Source organism: Melospiza melodia, chromosome 4, assembly GCF_035770615.1.
Source record: "Melospiza melodia melodia isolate bMelMel2 chromosome 4, bMelMel2.pri, whole genome shotgun sequence".
Lineage (NCBI taxonomy): Eukaryota > Metazoa > Chordata > Aves > Passeriformes > Passerellidae > Melospiza > Melospiza melodia.
The window spans coordinates 14,159,064-14,178,368 of NC_086197.1; the positions used below are offsets into that span (position 1 = coordinate 14,159,064).

The 19,305-nt window shown below is 42.0% G+C and overlaps 1 protein-coding gene and 1 long non-coding RNA gene across 2 annotated transcripts in view; one reads left to right on the top strand and one right to left on the bottom strand.

Annotated features, from left to right (window-relative positions):
- The window catches only part of LOC134417124 (potassium voltage-gated channel subfamily KQT member 1-like), a 336,325-nt gene that overhangs the window by 45,217 nt on the left and 271,803 nt on the right, over window positions 1–19,305 (bottom strand). The window lies entirely within an intron of this gene.
- LOC134417959 (uncharacterized) lies at window positions 16,073–18,583 on the top strand. Its single transcript, XR_010027648.1, has 2 exons — window positions 16,073–16,392; window positions 17,915–18,583. It is a non-coding gene; the product is annotated as an uncharacterized LOC134417959 (long non-coding RNA).

Sequence of the window (19,305 nt, forward strand, 5' to 3'; positions counted from 1 at the left end):
CGCCCCCCCCCAAAAAATATTGTGGAGGAAAAATGAAAAGAGGAGGGATTGTGTGATTGTGATTCTCTTGTGGTAACTTCTGCCACTGTTATCATTTGTGTGGCTTCTTTGGCCCAAAGCACAGGGAAGCCTGGGAGGTGGCCTAGCCTGTGGGGAATAAATGAATAAATGAAAGGGCATATCTAGCTGCTACTCTCTGCTCAGATAAGGCTGTTGTACATATCAGCTGGGTATTTATTGCACATGTTTTATTTGCAGTGTTGTTGGCATCAGACTGCAGGCACATTCTGGTTGTCTGTATTAGGGCTCCACAGCAGGTCTGGTGGGGATGTGAGGGTTCTTCCCCTCTACCAGGAGATCTGGGGCCTTTACAGTGGAAATTCAGGAATCCTGCTGTTGCTGGATGAGTCTGATTGCATTACCCAGAGGTGCCTTGAACAGCCACATCAACTAAGGACTTGTGTGCTTGTTAGTTTTATGTGTAAGACAAGAATAAGTTCATTGCAGGGCTGTCAGAGGCTCATGGCTGGGAATAGCTGATTTAGGCTTGTCTGGGGGCACCTTGTCTGCTTGAGGCTAAAGGAGAACATCTGGGAGAGCTCCTCAGAGATTTCTTCTGCTCTGTATAAGCCACTCCAACAAAAGGTAAGTGGAGTTTGATTTGTTATGATTGTTATGATTCATTCAGACTCCACAACACTCAATAAGATCAGGAAAAAAAAAAAAAAAAAGCACAGCCAGAAGAACTGGTTGGGTCACCACCACCAACAGAAAGATTTTTACTTTGTCCTGATTACAAATAGTCACAGTTCAATACTGAAAATGTGAAAATGTTGTGATGCAGGCACTGGTATTCCAGAGAGCACCACTGAATTGGAAATGCAGCCTGGCCAAATTCAAACAAACCAGAAGCAAGTGCCTGAGAGGGCTGAATAGAGAAAGATGACTGAAGGAAGAAAACAGGAGCAGGGGAAAATGATTTTGCTGCCTGATTGCTGGTTTCAAGGTTAAAGAGAAAAGATGAAATCAAAGTACCCATTAATTCTAACTGTTCAATCTAACTCAGTTTGCTAATGCTGCAAAACCACTGGGTCACTTTTATCTAAAATTGCAAAAGCGTAATTCAAAGCCTGTTCAAAGAGAATAATGAGATAGCCTGGAAGACCGGTGCCTAAAACCCAGTTACAATTATATGTTATCTGTGTGGACTCCAGTTTTTATTAGCCTGCATTTGCCCTCAGGGGCATCAGACAAAGGCCATCTATTTGTCAGGCTCTGGAGGAGTGCTAAGCCCTTGGGACAGGGCTGAGGGCAGGGCTCCATCTCTCTCCCTGGCATTTCCTGGAGGGATGTAAGCATGTGTGTCCTTCCCCTGTGCATGTCCTGCGCCAGGAATCTGCAAATGCATGGCTGCATTCCCCTGGGGGCTGCTCTGCAGCAATAGCCCTGGCTTGGCTAAAAGACTTGCAGTCTTATCCCAGGCAAATGACTAAAACTGATTTCTTTTTCAGCTGAGCAAAGTTTCTGGACAGAAAACTGGATTCAGGAAGCAGGAGCTGGGACTGTTGGGTAAATACCACTTGCTTTGCCTGCTGGTGGCTGCCTGCTAATCTTGGGTCTGAGTTGTGGTCAGAATAAGGCTGATGTAGGGGCAGAGGAATATGTTAAATCCAAGTAAGTTCATGATACACTGGACAGTTGGGAGCAGCAAATTCTTATTTTGCCCTTCAGAAGCTCAGTCCCTCCCTCTGCACCTGTGATTTAGTAAAAAAAAAAAAAAGGGGGGGGGGAAGTAATATCTTAGGTGTCAGTACTCTTTTGTATCTTTATTGTCTTTGATTCTTTATGGCCTTTACTGGCTTCAGTGGACTTTGAATTAGACAGTTGCTAATTCATCTTCAACTCTTTACACAAATGACAACAGCAAGTTCACCATGCGTGCAAATTCCTTTATCTTCTGGGAAAATGTGAAGTTTACATCATAAACCAGAGGCCTGTGGTAAATTCTGAGGCCACTTCTGTCACCCCTGCAGAAGGATCCTCTATCAGCCATCCCGTGTGTTTCCTTGCCAAACTGCCAATATGAGGGAAAGTAGGCTTTTGTGTGATTCTGTGTGTGATGTCAGGTAGCTGTGGGCAAAGAGTGACTTTTAGCAGATACTTTTCTAAGGAAAGAAACATCCAAGATGTTGTCTAGCAGAGAATGATGGCTAAAGGCAAAGGAAAAGGATACTCAAAGATGGAAAAACTGTTACTTAGATGTGCAGTGGTAACACAACCCATGTGAGCAAGAAGTTTAAGGTCCCCCTTATTTAAAGTTTTTAGGACATGGAGTGATGCAGGGGTGGAGCACAGAAAGAGACAAAACTTCTCTGCATGCTCTCTAAGACTTGAAGATAGCTCTTGAAGGAGCCCCTTGCAGAAAGAGATTTTATGGAAAAAAGTGGAGAAGCAACTGTTGTGGTGTGGATTTGGTTCCAGGCAAAGCCCAATGTTTGTGATGAACAAGGACAACTCCTTTGGCAGGTGACATGGAGTGGTGTGACTGTCCTGTCACCATGCTGAGCTGAAATCTCACATGATCTGGCTGATGTGATCAAATGAATGTTTCTTTCCACTTGACTGCAGCTTCTCTGAAAGTGTCAAGCCCCAGTCTCTGGGGTGAATGTAGAATTTTGCTCCTTATTATTACAGATTATTATATTTCCTGTGCCAGTCACTGGGAACCTGCCTGAAAAGACATAGATCCCTGTGGAGCAGCAGCCAGGACCTGGATCCCAAAGCATCCCTGAAAGGGCTGCACCATGGTAAGTGCTGGGTCATTCTGAAGCACTTCCAAGCCATGACTGTTATTTTTCTCTGCTCAAAACCATTAAAAAACTCTGAGGAGTAACACAAATAACAGGGGTGAAAGCCTGATCTTTGTCAGAGATCCAGACACTGACTGCATTGTTGTTTCAGCAGCGGGCATGCGGCTGACTTAAAATCAAGGAGGCAAAATATTATAGGAGCACTCAATGCAGCCATGGAAAACTCAGATTTAACCCTTTTTTAGCCTAACCAGTTGCAGCTTGGAGTGAACAGTGGCCATGTACTTTGTAAAGGAGGAGCTGTTTTTGTTTTTGTTTAAAAAGAGCATTCAGATCAGCTGAGTTTGAGCCAATGCTGAAAACAGAGCTGCCAAATTTATCATTGACCAGAAGATTTGTATGGGGCTAAAGGAGGTTGGTACAGAGAGATTAGAAGCAGATTATCAGCATGCTTTTAGCTTTATCTGTTTCTAGAAGCAAATAATTAGCCTCAGAAACAACTTCATCTTAAAATGAGTTCTAAAATATAAATTATTGGTGTGAAAGGACTGATAAAACTTTCAGGAACTGTTATTTTTTGCCAGAAGAAATGAATTCCCCAAGGACTTAGTTTCAATCAACGTGGTTCCCGTAACTCTGCCACGAAAAGCCAATTTCAGGAAACTCATTTAGTTCCTTATTTCAAATCCTCCCTGCAGCCTGTCTGTAGAAGAGGGAAAAAAAAGAAACAGTTCTGATGACAGAAATGGGGTCATGCAGCTTCTGGAGCTTTGCTATGAAACGGAGAAAATAAAATGGAGAAAATTGCCATTTATTTTTCCTTTTTTTTTTCCTTTTTTTTTTTTTTTTTTTTTTTGGATGGGGGAAGGAGGGAGATGAAGTGGTTTGATTGACCCTATTTGCTGAATTGAGTGACAGGAGCAGCTCCCATCAGGAACACTGGGCTTATCTCATCCAGGAGAGATTGTCACCCAGGGAAATGAGCATAACCAAGTTGAGAAATGGCATTAATTTGTGCTTGTGCCATGTGTGGTCCTGATAACTCTGGAAATGAAGGAACTGCCCATGGTTTGTCAGCAATACCCAAGTTTCCTTATGTTCTCCATGGCAGCCTGGGTGTCTGATGTCACCTCTTACAGCTTAAACAGCCATGTGGAAAGCATTATAGGATTTTTGGCAACAATGGGGGAAAAGTGGTTGGTTTAAAACTGTTATGTTTACACGTTTTTCAAAGTAATGAAGATTCAAGTAGTTTCCTTGAGCCCTGTTCCCTTATGTTGCTTTGAAAGCCTCCATTAAAAAAATTATGCACCTTTCAGGAGAGCAGACATGAGTCCTTTTACATATTTGAAAATCTAAAAAAAATATATTGGAAAAAATAAGCTTAAAATAAAATATTGTCCCATATCTCAACGTAGGCAAAGTGATAAAGGCAAATGAGAGATGAAAACTCTTTGTACACTGGTCTAGACATTAGAGAGGATTTTATAAGACAAAACTTTATGCTGCTGGTACTCTCACAGTGATGATTAAGAAATCAGACCTTTCCAGATAACATGATGGGCTTTTTGGCCAAATTTGAAAACTGCTGATTTTGTCCAGCCTCTTTCTTTCCTGGGGAAATATCTCCCATGCTGTGCCTCCAGCACTGTTAAACCCATTCTGGGCGTCTCCACGTGGTCAAATCCACATTTCCAGTGGAACACCAATCCTCAGGAGCAGGATCAGAAGGTAAGGCTGAGGTCTGCAGAGTGTCTGTGCCAGGAGAGCATCCCTGACCTTTCCCTTTGTAAGGAAGAGCTGGCAAAAGGATGGACCTTGCTGCAGGGTTAGGACTGGCACATTGCAGGGAAATACTCATGCCACTGGAGATCCACCACCAACCAAGGCTTTTCATTTCCCATATGACAGTGTCCCCTGTCCCCCTCTGACAGCTGGGTCACTCTTGGTGGCTTAGGACTTGCTGAGTTCTTTCCTAGGTGGTTTTAAATCCAGGAATCCAATTGTTACCAAAAATCCAGGGCAATGCAGGAAAAGCAGATTCTCAGTAAAATACAAGTTCACTCCCAACTCCCTCCAAGTCACTTGCTGAATAAGAAGCTGCATTTTCTCACAAAGACATCCTGATTGCTCTACTCCACTGCTTCAGGGAAGGTGACAGTGGGAGATGAGAGAGGAACAGAAGCATCCAGCCTGCTGGAGGCTCCCAGTTCAGGGTGACCACTGACCTTTGGTGAGGATGTGATGCCTGCTTGGATGGCATGAGCTGCCTCACAGCACCCTAAAGAGAGGGATGCCACTGCTGCTCAGGGTGAAAACAAACCTGCATTTCCTCCTCATGGCAAAGGTGAACCTGTGCTTGAGCTAGGGGGGGTGGGGGGAAAGAAAGAAAAGACACAAATGGGGCATTTGGCATGTGCCAAATCTATGAGCTGTTCTAAAAGTACGATGTGTCATGGGCTCATTATTCATCAATGCTTCATCACACTGAGTTTATGGTGGCATTAAAAGTGGAGAAAAAAAAAAGACGTCATTTACATGAAATGCTGAAGACACTCCCTCCACCCTTTGATTCCTTCAGTAAGCTGGAAGGAGGTTTGTGTGTGCATGAGAAAGTGTGCTATACAATGCCAGCCTTTATTCTCTCCTTGAATTACTCATACTGTGCAGTATGTAGCAAAAAAAAAAAAAAAAAAAAAAAAAAAAAAAAAAAAAAAAAAAAAAGGAAAAGAAAGAAAAAAAAAAAAAGGAAAAATGTTTGGGGCCTATTTTGCTGTTAAGAAATAACAGTGAAACTCTGGAGCCAAGCTACAATGTCAGCACTGATGGCTTCTGAAGTTTATTTTTTGAATGCTGGTATCTCTCTATGCTTCACACTGCAGTTGCTACTTTCCTCTGCACACAGGACAACCCAAATTCCTTCCCCAGCCCCCAAAGTCCTGACCTCAACAAAGGAGTGACTGTTGTCCCACTGCACAAGGTTCTGCAGGCTGTTAAACCACGGAGGTGGAGAGCACCAGGCTGGCACTGGGGCTGGAAATTTGGGATTGTCAGTGCAAGGGATTTGGGCAAGGTGGAGAGCTCAACATGAGACCCCAAATCTCACTGTAAGGCAGCTGTCCAACAGAGGACTTGGGAGTTCAAGAGCTGATCTCCTTCCCCGGGGTTTTGGGGTTTTTTGAACCTTCTGGGTCTTCTCTCCTGACAAAAAGGGGCATGATTTAAAACCCAAGCCATGGCGCAGAGCAAGGAGGGATATGGGAGGCTGTGGCCAATGGCCTTGGAATGGGGCAGTGCTGCCTCAGAGCACAGGGAATAGAACCAGAGAGGGACAGGAGACCCTGGAAGGACATGGGAGACAGAGCAGGGGGTGCAGGGCTGCGCATTTACGGCTGGTGCTGACGTCCACCCTGAGGAATTCACATGGGTGTGTTCTCACTGTCTGGCCATCAGCTAAGGTTTAAGATTATTTGATTGCTCATTTTAGAGGCACTTTATTTTTTCAAAGTTAATTTCCTAATTTAGGCAATGCACCAACCTTTTTTTCCTTATCTTTTCCCCAATTTTTGCTAAGAGGGGAGAGTCAACTTTTTCTACCTATGGCATTATCCAAGGTTTCTTCAAGCCCAACATAACACAATAGATTGGACTGGCTCCAGAAGAGTTTGTTTAGTCCCATATATAATTATTACCTTGTAAACAGGATGCACCTTTAAGTTATAATTTAAATATGATAAACAGGCCAAACCCAAAGAGTTTTATTATCTCAGGACACAGTTATTACCAACTTAACAGGAAACACCTGCAAGTTATTGTTAAAATTAGAGATGGCTGAAAAATGGGGAAATAATTTTTGTGGAACAAAAAAATAGAATTATTGGAGTTATTGCATTCTAAGAGGTTCAAACATATCCATTTGGCAAAATTTTATGCATCTTTTATATTGAAATCATGTGTTAATGTTCTCATTGGCAGACAACCATTACAGTTTTCCACTGAGAACTAGTGTTTAGATAAAGGAAGGGTATTAAAAGGATATTGGAAGCCCTCTAAATTTAAAATCTCATTGAAACAGTGATCAGAGGTTGGGATTCAGTGAGGAGAGCAGTCTCAGCAGGGGGAAGCATGAAGGTCACTGAGAAGGTTTTAGGAGAGCCACAGAGTTTTTGTGAAAGGTCAAGAAGTGTCTGTTAGCAGTGTGGTCCCTATCTGAGAGGGCTTTCCCGGTGACTCAGTGTTGCATGTGATGTGTTTGTTGGTTTTATTGGTGTTATTTGTATTTTGGGTTTGTTTTTAAGGGTTTAATTTCAGAAAGTTTAGAAAACCATTTGAAGATTTTTATTTATGGCTTTGAAACTGTTGTTGTTTTACTGGACGTCCTTCTTCTGATGTCACAAGAGATAATAAAGATGATTTTATATTAAAAATCAGGAAGGGAAAGAAATATTTATTATTCTGTCCTACAGATTAAAATGATCTACTATATGATGTGTTTTAAATGCTGCTGCTTCACTAATGGGCCATTGTCAGATGTACAACCACAAATCTGCATGTGTTTCAAATGGCAGCGTTAGGCTAAACCTTGCAGGAGTGTCATGAAACCCTTCATGAAAACAGTTTTGCAATTCTTGAAACAAGGTTGCATTAGATATGGGGACCATTACTAAATTAATTAGCATGAAAAATGCATAACAATGTGTTATTGAACAGACCATCAACCTGAATAGATTATTGTAGGGGCACATGGTTTATTCTGGCTTTTTAGCAGTATAGTTTTTAGTGCTGAAATTTTTTAAATTTAATAATATTTTTTCAGTAGGAAAATGGGTATAGTTAGTGAGCTGTTTCATGAAAAAACTTTTAAAATTATGGAATATGTCTGTAAGAGCTGATTGTGAGTCTCAGGAGACTTCTACAGGCCTGGATCACTGAAATATGGGAATGGGGTCACCAGCTCTAGAGAAGGCTTTAGAAATGTTGCCTGACACATACTGGCTACTCAATCTGTCTACTCAATTTTCCCAGACCAGATTAGGAAGAGTGGATTTTGTAAATGCACTTTTCATGTAAAATGTACTACAGTAATTTAAAGCAGAGTGCTGTTTGGATGAGAACACTTCTCCTTTTTGCAACATGAGCACAGAGACCAAAAGGCCAAGCAAACTGGAAATTGTGGTAAACAAAAAATGAAATTGAGTTATCGCCATCCTTTGCTCCTTGACGTCTTTAACTTGCCATTTCCCTTTAAATTCAGATTCTAAATGTGGGTAGGTGAAATGTTTTATTACTCAGCCTTGTTCTATTATAATTATTGCCTTTTTACTTTTGCTACAGTGATGTGGTGAATACGAGAAGTGACTGCAGCACATGCTGCTCCTCTTTCCCCTGGTTCCATCAGACTTTCCCATTGTGCACGCACAAGGAGCAGAGGACATGACTGAGTAATCAAAATGAGTCACTTTCCTATCTTTGGTGAAATAACTCTCTGTTCAGCACTCCCCTCTGCCAAGAAGCAGGCAGCTATTGCAAGTAGGTAATTGCCCTGCTAACACATGCCAGGGCTCAGATAAGAACCAAGCTGGGTACACGCAGAGTATTAACAAATTCTCCAAGCCCTGACTCTGCAGAATAAGATTCAGCATTTTCATCCAAGATAATATGCTCTAATTAACCAGTGCACGGTACTTTACACTAAATACAGGGCTTGAATAGAACTTTGGGAATGGGATAATGGAGGCTTATTAGGTTAATAAAGAATCATGTGTTCCAAGGCTGACTTAAAAACACAATTAGACTTCCTTTAAAATAGGCCAAAGTATTTCAGATTTAATCAGTCCCCTGGAGGTTATTGAAATTATGAAATAGGTTTGGCAATCGATAAGTGACATCATTTATGCTCTTCAGAAAACGAAAATGCTGAAAAGAAACACCAGGAGTTTTGATGGCTAAAAGCCACCTGAAAACAGCCTCAGAGACTGGATGCTTTTTGTTCAGCATTTGGATAGAAAACAATTTATTACAAAAGTGGGAACCAATCTCTGATATTATGTGAGATACACAAGATGTGTATTTTCCCCAGAGGAGGGGCTTCAGGCACTTTGATGAGTTAATGGTGGCTTACAAAATGCTTTCAGAGTGCTCCTTTCTCCTCAAACCTTGGGAACATCACAGAGTTTTTTCCACAGGGTTCCACTGGCCAGGTTTGGGTCTCCTGGTCTACAGCTCTGACTGTCTTGAGTGGTCCATTGTCTGTGGAGCACCACTGTGGTGGTGTAGTGGTGTCCCTACTGGCCTCTCCTTAAGCCCATGTGGCATCTATGTGACAGCAGTGGGTGCCTTCAGGTGGCCACCAGCGTAGGGCTGCAGGTTTCCAAGCACCTTTCTGATTTCAGAGCTCTGTGTGCTAGATCTGTGTGACTTCCTTGGGGTGCTGGTAGAGGAGGTGTTGGATACAAGGCAGCACTTGCAGCCCAGAAAAGCCAATCCTGTCCTGGGATGCATCAGAAAAAGCAGGACCCTGCCCCCCTGTCCTGCTCTGCTGAGCCCCCTCTGCCTCCAGCTCTGGGATCCCAGCACAGGAAGGATAAGGAGCTGCTGGAGCCTGGGACACAGAGGGATGGAGCAGCCAGGGATCAGAGGGATGGAGCAGCTCTGCTGGGAGGAAGGGCTGAGGGAATTGGGATTGTTCAGCCTGGAGAAGAGAATCTTTGGGGTGACCCAATTGTGGCCTTCCTGCATGAAGCAAGCCTACAAAAAAATGGAGAGAGACTCTTCACAAGGGCCTGGAGTGACAGGACAAAGAGAATGGCTTCACACTGACAGAGAGCAGGTTTAGGTTGGATATTAGGAAGAAATTCTTCCCTATGAGGGTGCTGAGGACCTGGCACAGATTTCCCAGAGAAGCCCTGGAAGTGGCCAAGGCCAGGTTGGATGGGGCTTGGAGCAACCTGGGATAGTGGAAGGGGGTGGGATGGGCTTTAAGGTCCCTGCCCACCCAAGCCCTTCTATGATTCCACAACTCCTGCAGGGACACAAACTCTTGGAGCTCTCAATCTCATAGAATTGTGACAGTTTGTTCCCTGATTTTCTCAGCATTTTTCTCTCAACAACTGCTCAGCAACTTGAAACAATTGCTGGGTTGGTCTGAAACTTGACAATGTTGTCTCAATCCTTCCTCCAGTCTTCTATTATGAATGTATAACACAGTATAACACAGTAGCAGACACAACATTAGCTCCATTTTCTTTCTTTCTTTCTTTCTTTCTTTTTCTTTCTTTCTTTCTTTCTTTCTTTCTTTCTTTCTTTCTTTCTTTCTTTCTTTCTTTCTTTCTTTCTTTCTTTCTTTCTTTCTTTCTTTCTTTCTTTCTTTCTTTCTTTCTTTCTTTCTTTCTTTCTTTCTTTCTTTCTTTCTTTCTTTCTTTCTTTCTTTCTTTCTTTCTTTCTTTCTTTCTTTCTTTCTTTCTTTCTTTCCTTTCCTTTCCTTTCCTTTCCTTTCCTTTCCTTTCCTTTCCTTTCCTTTCCTTTCCTTTCCTTTCCTTTCCTTTCCTTTCCTTTCCTTTCCTTTCCTTTCCTTTCCTTTCCTTTCCTTTCCTTTCCTTTCCTTTCCTTTCCTTTCCTTTCCTTTCCTTTTCTTTTCTTTTCTTTCTTTTTTCTTTTTCTTTCAAGGGGGTGATTTTACTTACATATACAGCCTGAAATGCTTTTGTTCTGCCAGCAACCTGTGCCATTATTCCTGCTTTTTATCAATTTAAATTTTTCTTAGCTGATTACGTAGCAACTGATGAGCCAGACACCCCAGGGCCTGATCATTAGGCAAAAATCCTCACCTGAAATCAAAGGGAGTTTCAGCCTAAAGGGTGGGACTGTCTGTCATGAATATTGAAAAACATCATCAAAATGGATCATGCCATCATGAATGTGCAATCAGAATAGCCAAATGTGTTTTAACCTTTTTAGTGGAAATAATATTTAAAAAGAAATACTGGAAGGGTGGGAACACATCTGAGGAAAGAGTCTGCAAGTAAAATTTAGCTCATATGACTGGTTTGGTACATTAACAGGGGATTATTTCTAGAACTGGCGCTGGCAGAATTTAATCTTTCCTTTGCAGATTTTCTCAGATTAATTTGAATTTTCTCACATTTTAAAAAATCAAATATTCACCTAGCTTTTTTCAGTTTTTCTTCACTCAGCACCCATCTTCCTCCATCTTCACTGAAACTAAACTCTAGTTGGCCCATAACTAATACATGAAAGACTGTAACTCTCAATAGCTGCAAAAAATACTTTATAACACTTCAGCCTGTCAAGGCACAAACTGTTCTCCTCCTCCTCCAGCTATTCAGTGAGTATCACTGTATTTCATTGCTATCTCAGCTAAAAAGTGTCAAAGAGAGTTAAGTACACAGGACAAATCCAGGCTTCTAGGAGGACTCCCACATGCTTTGCACTGCACCATAATTTCAGTGCCTATCATAAAATACAGTTATTTATACAGACAGTTAGTTCAGTGCCAGCCAAGTGATCTGCAGGAGATCTGTGCAGAACTGACACCAGCTCCTGAATGCCAGGTGAGTATGACCTGTGGATCTCTTCTTATCCCATGATGTGACAGAGGTCTGAACAAAGCTGTCCTTGGGCAGGACAGGCCATTAGGAAAACTATTTCCTGAATTCTGTGCAATTCCTGGAATTATGTGCAGATTTTTCAGGCCAGCAAGAGTTACGTTTAGCCATACACTGTGATACTGCTTTATACTGACTGCACAAAATAATTAAAATAACAAAGCCCGTGGCTGTGTTTTGTTTGCCTCGAGCCACATTAGAATACAAGGAGATAAGAAAGCAAATCTTCCTTTCATGTTCTGGAAGTCTGCTTCCTGCTTCCATGTGGATGTGCTCTAGGAAACAGTAGGTTAGGTGTGTTTGGAAGTGCATCTGTCAGCCACTTTGCTCATGTAACCCCTGTGTGATATTTGCCTGGAGCAGGGGTGACTCCACCAAACTCTTGCTGTTTTTCAAGGCACCAGCTGAGGGTCAATCTGCCACTAATTTTTCCAAAAAGGCAAAAAAAAGAATTTATCTTCTTCATTGTGTTAAACACAATTTTAGTCCAAATGCTGAGCACATGCAACTCAGCACCCATTTCTTTAGTGGGATGCTGGTCCTTTTCCCTTTGAGAGGAGCAGGCACATTGTCAAAACAGGAGAATCCAGGAGAGCTGCTGGAAATGCAGTTTTGGGCACCCTGGTGATGCTGCAGTTGTTCACATGCCCTACCACCAGCACATGGCTGGGTAATGTTCAGGATGACTTGGGTAACATAGGGCAAGATTTCACCCCTTTCTTGTCTCTAATCCTTCACCTTTTTTCCAGCTAAAATCTGGAAAGTGTCCCTCGAATCTAAAATTTCCCTAAAATCTGAGATGGCTGCATTCAGCAAAGGCAGCAACTCCTTAGAGGTGCCAGCAGCCTTTGCCGTCTCTCCATTGTGTGGCTGCACTTGGGGCCCTCTTGGTTCCTGCAAGTTTTGGTTCTGCACATCTGGAGCTGTGCAGTGCCCCACCAGCAAAAGAATACATCTACAGCCAATGTAAGGATAAATATTTACCAGAACTCATCTGTAACAGCACAACAGGAAAACTATTTAAAAACAACAACAACAACAACAATAAAGAAACCAGCCAAGAAATAAAGGAGTGGATAATCCCATGGCCTGGACTGAACTATTTTTACAGCAGTAATAACAAAGAGTTTGGCAATGAATTGCACTTATTATCTTCAGTGCAATAGCACTGACGACCCATGTTCAAGAGCCAGTCTGTCCCTGACACCGCTGGGTTTTATATCAAAAATGAAAGCATTGCTTTTTATAGCATATAGTGGCAGTGTTCACAAAATACCCAAATGATCAGGTTTCACTCCCACTGAAGTGGGAGTGAATTTAAAGGCTCCTGCTGAATTATGTGGGAGTTGGATCAGGCCCCATAGCAACTACTTATGCCCAAATACAACCTATGGCTGCTGCAAGTAGGGGCAAGCCTTGAGTTTGCATGATGATGAGGATTCTATTTTAAATTTTGTGTAGAGAACACACACACACACAGACACACACACACAACTGTTTGTTTTTCAGAACTGCTTTTATCTCTAAGTGTTATGATAACCTTTTATTAGGCTCTAAGCTGGCACTCTGCAGGTTTAGGGAGGAGTGAATGCTCCTGGTGCCTCTGCCTAGGAATAGATGTGGGATTTATGGATGCTTCTGTTTGGGTTGTAAAAGGCTTGGGAAGGACAAAGGAGTATTTTCCTGATTAGAGCCATTTTTCCTGGTTAGAGCCACTTCTCTGTGGAGAGCAAAGTCTCAGGAAGCAGGTGCCTCCCAGGAGGGAGGAAAAGGTGTCAGCACACAAACCTCAGAAGGGCCTGCAGACAGAAGTCTTATGGAGGATGGAAATGGAAATGGACATACAACTGTAGGGAAAGATCATGCTGGAGCTAGAAGAATCTCATTGCAAGACTCAGACAATGTAATTCATGTAAATCTGAGGTTACCTGAAATCTTGAGAAGACTGGTTGGTGTAACACATGATAAACAGTAGCCAACTATGAAGGAAGAGCAGCAGGGTGTGAATAAGAAGGGTGTCTAAATTTACCCAGATCTGTACAGCCTTTATGTTTTTTTTAAGAAAACAAAAAATCATCACAGGACTTTTCAAGTTTTAAAGATGATCCCTTTAAAGATGGAGAATGCCACAAAAAAGAGAGGAGGTGCAACGCAGCACAGAGAATGAAATAGCCACCAAGCATGTCCTCTGTTTCCAGCAGCAGATGTTTATGGGAGAGTACAAAGCTGAGGTTATGTAACATTATTCATTTCCTTGTTTGGCCTCAGTAATCATCTCTTCAGGGGCTTCCTGAGGTGGATGTGCAGCATGGGCAGTCGCGTCCTCCTGCGCCAGCATTCACATGGATGTGGCCAGTGCCTCCTGGAACCTCTTGGAATTTCACCCTCCTCACTGTGCCATGGCAAGAGACTCTGCAAAGTCTATCCATGCTGCCCAATAAAACAGGGAGCCCTTCTTTGCCCCAGCCTGTTAATATCACTTTTTGTGCCCTGTCACTTTGTTATAACACTTGGTCACCAATGGTTAACTGCTGTCTCTGTCTCCCCATTCATGACATTGGAGACATCTCCCACATCTCTTGCCTCAATCAGATCATCTTAATTATGGTAGATTCTTTCCTTTTTCTGCAAACTAAGATGATGTTCCCAAGGATGAACAGGTAAAATCAATACCCAAAAATATTTCTGGTTTCAAGAAAGTGTCCATGTGAGCTCGGGTTAGAAATCACTTTTGGGGAATCATTGCGCATACATTTGAAAATCCCAAATCACCCAGTCTTGGTGATTATGGAGAGGTCTATAAGACATACACTCTTAAAAAAGTAGATTATGATTTTAGAATTAGGTGTTTCAAAATAATCCATTGGCTGCTGAACATGCATGACTTTTTTACTGTTTGGAGCATTGTTGTTCATTTATGTAAAGAAGGCAGATAAATCAAATAATGGGAAGCCCACTCCTTCCTCAACAGCTCATCCAGTGCCCCAGCCCTGTTTTCATTCAACTATCTAAATATTCATCTAAACTATTGACCGGATACAGAGTGGAAAAAAATAACTTGAAATAAACAGGCTTCTCTATTTATACACATTCTGTTGTGCTTGTGCTGGGGCTGATGAAGAAGATGTGTGTTTCTGGAAATCAAATCATTCTGCACAGAAATGAAGATTACAATGAAAGAAAAAGACAATCCAGTGTTATGTCAGTGGACAAAGCCACATCTCAGTAAGTTTTCCTGTCTTCAGGGGCTATGGTGGCATATAATACTTTCTCTGTTGTGGCCATTTTGTGGTGTTTTGGTTGAGCACATGGGTGCTCTGATGAAGGACATAACCATTTCAGAGTCAGTGAGTAGCACACTTGGTATCTGTGGCCTTTATTTCAGTGTAAGTCAGCTACCTGAGTCACACTAATGGGGGGGACACCAGTTCTCAGGTGCTTTTTTACAACTGTTTGGTTTAGCTCTCCATAAAAATAGAGAGGAGCAATGGAAACAAGGTTTCATTCACTGTCATCCAGAATTTTATCAGTGTTATACAGTTTTTTAATCACAGTTTATCATTTCAGAGCAATAGGAAAACACTGAGCAGAAGGCTTATTGCCCACTAAACCTTATCTCAAACAGAAAGACCTGGCAAGGCACAAATCATCCAAGGCAAGTTCTGTTGGCATGAGAGTTATAATATCCAGATTAAGTCAGTAGATATACCTGAGAAGGTATGAAAAAAGCACTATAATTTTAAGGCTATTGCTGATATCTTGACAATGTTATTGTCTCATTCTCTGCAGCAATGTGACCTTATTGACTTCAACAACGGTTGCATGAAAATTATTGCAGGGTAGAAACTGAGTCAATACTAATGGAAAAGAATAATACCCCCCAAATTCAAGGTTATGCAATCATCTGGCCATGCAGACCACTCAGAATCAGAGAGCTCCAAAGAAACATAAAAGAGCAGGACACAAAGTTTGTGCCAATTATTTGTAAAGGGATTTTTTTCCCCTTCATAAAGTGATGTATGGTTAGCTGATGTACTTGTTCTTTTGTAGAAGGTGCAGGAGCAGATCCTCAGCATTGAGAAAAGAGAATAGCTTTGCCCTCTTGGATTGCAGACAGCAAAGCAGAGGAAAAAAAGATGCTGTGATTCTGAGCATGGGAAATATGAGGCAACACACACATATATAGAAGTAAGTAAGGAGTTATTCTCTATACAGTCATTTTTAGTACTGTGGATTGGTTAAAAGAGAGAAAACAAAAGATGCCCAAATTCCTTTAGAGGTCAGCTGATTCAGGACCAAGCTCTAGGGACCTCTCAAGAAAAATAAGGAAAACATCCCCAAACAGAGAAAATTCAGTGAAACCCAGCCTTGGACACACGCTAAATAACTGGAGATAAGAAGGTATTGAGTAGAAATGAGAAAGGCCATAATGCCCAGGGCTTTATTTCCACAAGGTCCCAAACTTTGAAGTGTGCTTTGACTAAACTTCAGATCACTCTCAGATGGTTTCTCTCAAGGAAGAGCATGGGTTAAAGGAGAATGGGAAAACATAAACAGGTTGGATGTCACATGTAAATAACAACAAGCAGCGGTCCTGACGGAACAGCTGCGGATTTCGAGGAGACGTGGGCTCATGCAGGATGTGAGTAACTCCCAGACACTTCCCACTATCTTTCAGTGGGCTCCCACTGACGTTACTGGTATCCTGTGGTGAGAGAATAGGACCAATATTTTTAGATGTGGTGCTGGCTGTTCTCTCTGGACTCCTTGCAGCACCGGTGTATTTTTAGCGGCTCGTTATACGCAGTGGAGGAGCCTTTGCGTCGTGTTGTGTCACACGCAGCGTGTGAACTTCCTGTCCCTGCTCCTCCACGCCTTTGATCCTGCCCATCCAGCCACCACAGCAGCAGAGCTGTCACACCAGCCATGGCCATTTCTTCCTTAATAGGACTTTCCAGGTAGGTGAAACGTGCCAGACAGGGCAGGGTGTCACTGGGCTGACACGACAGCCGCTGCAGAGGGACAGGTTGGAGCAATGCCAGAGATGCTGTGGATATTTCATCCCTTTGCCTGTCAATATTCTGTATTCCATGTCACTGTATCCTAAGCATATTTTGCATTCTTTGAGCTGTAGTAATGTCACCTTGTCAGGTACAGCTGCCTGTACTATTACACAGTTTGCTACGTGCACATTTAGAACTCATAATTTAGTGTATCATGACTAATAAGTTGATCTAGAGTGGTAATTTCTGGTGTTTTTTTCTGGTGTATGTTTCTAGGAAAGAAGATCAGTTTTTCTTTGTAAAGTTTCTTTGACTTTCCTGTTATGATTGTTATTCAAAATAACTAAAAAGTGATGTTCTACTGAACATCTATGTTTCTATGTTCTGTGTTTCTCTTACTGTTTTCCTTTTCATCAGAGAATCCTTAATAGGTGTTGTCAGTAACATGTGCTAGCTGTTAGAGAATCCAGATGAAATTATACAATGCCTCATGACACACTGCTTCCCCACTCCTCACTGCTATACACCCAATCCATCATGACAGCTGCTTAAGATCCACAATGCCAGTTTCATATGTGAACTTCCTAGAAAAAATAGTACATTATTCCTTTTCACTTTGAAAGCATGGGAGTAGCAAGATTTTTATTCCCCAGTATTTTGAGAATGATTATAATAAGTTTATGCATTTCAACAAAATTTGCAAAACACTTGCATTTGAGTTAGAGAATCACACAATGTATTTTGATGTAGTTTCATCACAATTTTCTGTACTGACTCCAGACTTTCAGTAGTTTTATTATGCTTGTTGGGACAGAATATTGCAAGAGAGCAGTGGCTTTATTTTCAACTGCTTTGCACAACCTTTACCTCAGCATGGCAGTGAAAAGTGGGAGCCAGGAGATAAGAGAAGAAATTTTGAGAATAAATTGTGCTGTTGATCCAGGCCTCTCTGTGCAGGGTTATTGCTGAGCCTGTGAATGGCAGGGCTTCCCTGCAAAGGCTGCTGGCCCTTTACAAAAGAAAAGAACCAAAGTTTCCAATGGCCTTTTCCCTCCCAAAGAATCAAAATCGAATGAGAGTATGAGAGTGGATTTTAAGCTCTCCTAAAGCCTCCTGTAGCCTCTCTAAGGACACCCAGAGAGTATTGAGGCCCTGGCTGCCACCTGATTTTTTAAAAAAGTAGTGGGTTCCCCAAATGCTGTGAGGTGCACAAGAGCTGTCTGTTGTGAGGCCTTTTCCCTCATTTGAGTCGATTTCCAGCCTGAAGTGCCCTGACCTGATGCTTGTCCTCACAGATCCTGTGTATCTGTGCACACACATACATTCATATATTTGTACACATAAACACCCACAAACCCTTCAGGCAAAACAGGAGAGACAAACTGTTGATTCCAGAAGAAATTCCATCACTGTATATAAGTAAAACTGAGTAGCTGAGTCAGGATATTTTATTATTACTTTTGCTCTGCTTTGGTAGGTGGCAACCCCAATGAAAGGGAGGCGGAAAAACCAGAGCTGTGCACCAGCCAGTGATGGGAATGGAAACATCTCTGTGTTCCTTCCAAATGTGATCTCCAGACCAGCCCTGCTTCATGCTGCTCCTTCAGGCAGCACTACTTTGGAAAGCATTTCACAGCTCCAACTGTTTTCCCTATGCTCAGGAGAGATTCCTGCTCTCAGCTGTGTAAATGTTTTAACTGAGATTCATGCTTGGCTATTCAGGTCACTGCTTTCTCTTCCGGCCCACACAGGCCAAAATGCATCTCTATAAGCACAAAGTGTCCAAAACCAACACAGTATTTTTCACTTGAACACACCCATGGCACGTGGCTCCCTCAGAGTACAGGATACAATGCTAAGCAGTAGATTTCTACATTTGCCTGATGTGAACTTAGCATGATTTATAAAAAAAGAGGCAATAGGCCGGTTGTGTGCCCGAGCAAATCTGGCTTGGCAGAAACTATCATTCCAAGGAAGGGACTCAAGGAAATCAAACTCTCCCTCTGGTCTTGAGAAAGGACTTATCTAATGTAGGAAGTGTTCTCAAAATATTTAGTTTGTATTAAGAATTACAATGTATTTCTTTCTGAATTCAAGTAACCCTCAATCTCCTTTGCTGGAAGAATAAAATAAATTTCTTTCTGCTGTTTTGACTTTATTGTTTAAGGAGTTTAGGGACATCTTGAAGCTCAACAGCATTTAAATGAGCAAAACACCCTTAGTTGTAGAAAGACCTAGATAGCTCTAGAGATAGTTTTAACCAATGCACAAATTTTCAGGGATGGTGTTTCCACATATTGACATCCTGCCTGCAAATGTATGTCATAAAAAAACCAGTATTTTCCATGGCTGATGTTGCAAAACAGGAGGAGGAGGGCTTTCCCTAAGCTTGAGAAAGCAACAAAAAACTCAAGCCTCTAGAGCTAAGAGATTGATGCAGCTATCTCCACTGGTGCATTACTGTCATTGTCACCACAGGCACAGACTCCCCCTTCTCTTTGCCAGTCTGTGGAGGGAGGTGCTCCCCACACAAGAACCACCAACATGTCTTAATTACAGAAAAGGAATGCTCTAACTGCTATTTGACAGTCACCACATCCCCCCCCCCTCCTTTTAAAATCTATATCCACATTCTAGCCTTGTATTTCTTGCCAACTATATTTATCTCCACAGATCTGAGTCAAAGTTAGCAATAATTCTGGGACAAGAAAGTCACTACATTTGATAAATCAGTTTTGGCAGAAAAAAAATAAAATCAAATATTCTTCCCCTGTTGTTCAGGAGGCCTCTAAATAGCCCAAACTGTAAATATATCTGTGTGCATCACTGTAAATAAACAAACTTCCCCCAGGAGGCAGAAGAATATTT